The sequence below is a fragment of the Phycodurus eques genome, unplaced genomic scaffold (genome assembly GCF_024500275.1).
Source record: "Phycodurus eques isolate BA_2022a unplaced genomic scaffold, UOR_Pequ_1.1 contig_337, whole genome shotgun sequence".
NCBI lineage: Eukaryota > Metazoa > Chordata > Actinopteri > Syngnathiformes > Syngnathidae > Phycodurus > Phycodurus eques.
Genome location: NW_026904334.1, coordinates 35,582 through 38,223, shown reverse-complemented (window position 1 = coordinate 38,223; position 2,642 = coordinate 35,582). Strand labels below are relative to the sequence as shown.

Here is a 2,642-nt window from a genome sequence, read left to right as displayed (position 1 = left end):
GTGAATTTGGAGCTATCATTAGCTTTAAGCTACAATCCTCAAATTATTCATGTATAAAAAAAAAAAAAAAGAAATATTTCAGTGTGTGTGGTGCATCTCTATAATATGAGTTTCACTTTTTGAATTGAATTACTTCACTAAATTAAGCTTTTCACACTATTATAATTTATTGAGATGTACCACTATGGCAGCTTGTGTAATGTGTTTGTCAACACACGTTTGGAGAATGGCAAACCATAAACCCACATTAACCCTTATTACAAATAACTCATTATTTCTTTGGTTGTTTAAGACTTAATACATGGCTAAAGATATGCGTTAATCTCCGCATTCTATTGGATCGACGTGGCCAAGGCACACGGGCATCTGACAACATTATTTCGATATAAACGTTGAAAAACAACACAGTTGACATTCGTTTCATAATTGTTGTTTGGCGTGTCCATATGTGACTCATCTGTGATTTTCATGTCGATATGTGCCACCATAACTTTGGCTTGTAGGCTGGAGAATGAGCTCGTCTCTTCTCGCGCTATGTTGACATTGCTTCTCTGTCTTTTGGCTAAGACCAAGTGTAATATTTGTTCTTATCAGTTTAGTATCTGATACGTCCTCTTTCTGGGGACCATATATTAAATTGATTTTTGTAACTGAGTGATGGAATATGTGTTTGATCTGTCCAGTCCACGCATTGTTATGGTGTTGCAGTATCTCCACAAAATGGTTAAAGCAAGTGTGTATCACTCAGTCATAAACTTTGAATTTACATAATGCACAGCATGGTAAGCAAGTTTGTAGTCTATACAGTATGTTGTATTGTTATTTGCATTTTGGGTGCAGTACAGAGGCGTATTAGTTTCCCATGTGGAGCATAGTTGAAAAGTGACAAGAAATGTTGCTTCCTTGTTGTCTCGCCGCTAGTTTCCTCTGTAAACAACTGCAGTGCAGCCCGGCCTGGCTGGTGGATGTCATGGCAAGCAATATGACTTTGGTGGTACAGCAAACTCATCTGAAACGGCATTTACAAATATAATATACTGTAAATGTTTTCAGAGGCTATTTTTAAACAAAATAATTTATTATTCTCAATTTATATGAAAGTGGGTCGCAACTTTACAACATTGACAGTTGACAACCACTGTTAAGACCACGCGAGCCTGCTTGAGTGTTCGCCAAGGTTGTCATGCGCAATAGGTCACAGTAGGTGGCAGTATCGTTTTGAGACGCACATCAAACTGTTGTACCCGAAAGTGTTATCAGTGTGTGACATTCGACGAGACGAATGCATTATTTTCGTCAAGTCGTCTAATTATGTTTACATTCGATTTTCTTTAATTAGTAAAATCATGGCAGCACGGTGGTGTGAATGTGAGTGCAAATGGTTGTTTGTTTATATGTGCCCTGCGATTGGCTGGCAACCAGTTCAGGGTATACCCCGAATGGGTGGTTTATATGTTTTTGGTGTGAATGACCGCACTTTCAAGTTATTTTATCGTGTCTCGATGCCGCTGTGCAGTATGGGTATCAATTTACTGTCTCAATTTAAACTGAAATTCTCAAATAAGAAGCATATTTCTTCATGAATTAGCACACAGTAGCGTTTCATCGAGCGTATGTTCCGGCTTGCCCGTTGTGTGTGTGGTTGTTCACATGCTCATGATGACACCGTTGCTTGACATAGCGTGCGCATGAATGACTTGCGTGTTCACGCCGAGTCACACTCATACTTACCTGGCAGGGGAGGCACCATGATCAAGAAGGTGGTTCACCCAGGGCGAGGCTCAGCCATTGCACTCCGGTTGTGCTGACCCCTGCGAATTCCCCAAATGCGGGAATCTCGTTTGCATAATTTCTGATAGTGGGGGACTGCGTTCGCGCTCTCCCCTGATCATTGGTTAATGCAAAAGAAGACAGTGTTTTCAATGGTGGTCTAGTTGTGTGGTAATTAAGCATGGCACTATGTTACTGATAGTGATGAGTGTTTGAGTATACTGATTCACTCAAAACTGTTCATCAAAAACATTTGATCACGTTCAGTTCTTTTTCACATAGTCATTCAAGTGCTTTCTTATTCACTTAACGATCCATCCTCGAGGCTCACGTTCACTCAACACATTCACCGAAGGACTATGCGTTGTTGTTGTTGTCATGTATTGTAAACTTGGGAAGGCGGGGAGATTATTTAGTTCCAAAAACAAAAAGGCTAAATTATGACCTACCTATCACTCTCTCAGAAAACTCTTGAACACCCGCTTCGGTCGCGACTCATGAACGTGTAAACTGTACACAGGCGGGGCCGGGGATTGAACCCCGGTCCTCAGAACTGTGAGGCAGACACTCTAACCGTGCCGCGTTTTTTTCTATTCTAATAAATGTATTCATTTAAATAAGATTTTAATTTACTATAAATTCCATGGTATTACACATACATAAAGGTCTTAGCATAATTGATATTTTTTATTTGGGTCAATTCACTAAAATACAGTTTAAATTTGAAAATGAATATTACTAATGGTAAAGTATTATCCACACCTGGATATTCTTTGCCATGCTGAAAAGCTTCCGCCAATGACCTCTGCCCCTGCATTGAGGGTCTGGCAGTGGAGCCACGGGGCGGGGCCGGGGGGATATCTCTCCTCCTC

General features: G+C 40.4%; 2 non-coding genes across 2 annotated transcripts; both read left to right on the top strand.

Annotated features, from left to right (window-relative positions):
- Positions 1-542: 542 nt before the first annotated feature.
- Positions 543-733, top strand: LOC133398768 (U2 spliceosomal RNA). Its single transcript, XR_009768028.1, has one exon. It is a non-coding gene; the product is annotated as a U2 spliceosomal RNA (small nuclear RNA).
- A 990-nt stretch (positions 734-1,723) lies between these two features.
- Positions 1,724-1,887, top strand: LOC133398767 (U1 spliceosomal RNA). The gene has a single exon (XR_009768027.1). It is a non-coding gene; the product is annotated as a U1 spliceosomal RNA (small nuclear RNA).
- The last annotated feature ends 755 nt before the right edge of the window (positions 1,888-2,642 follow it).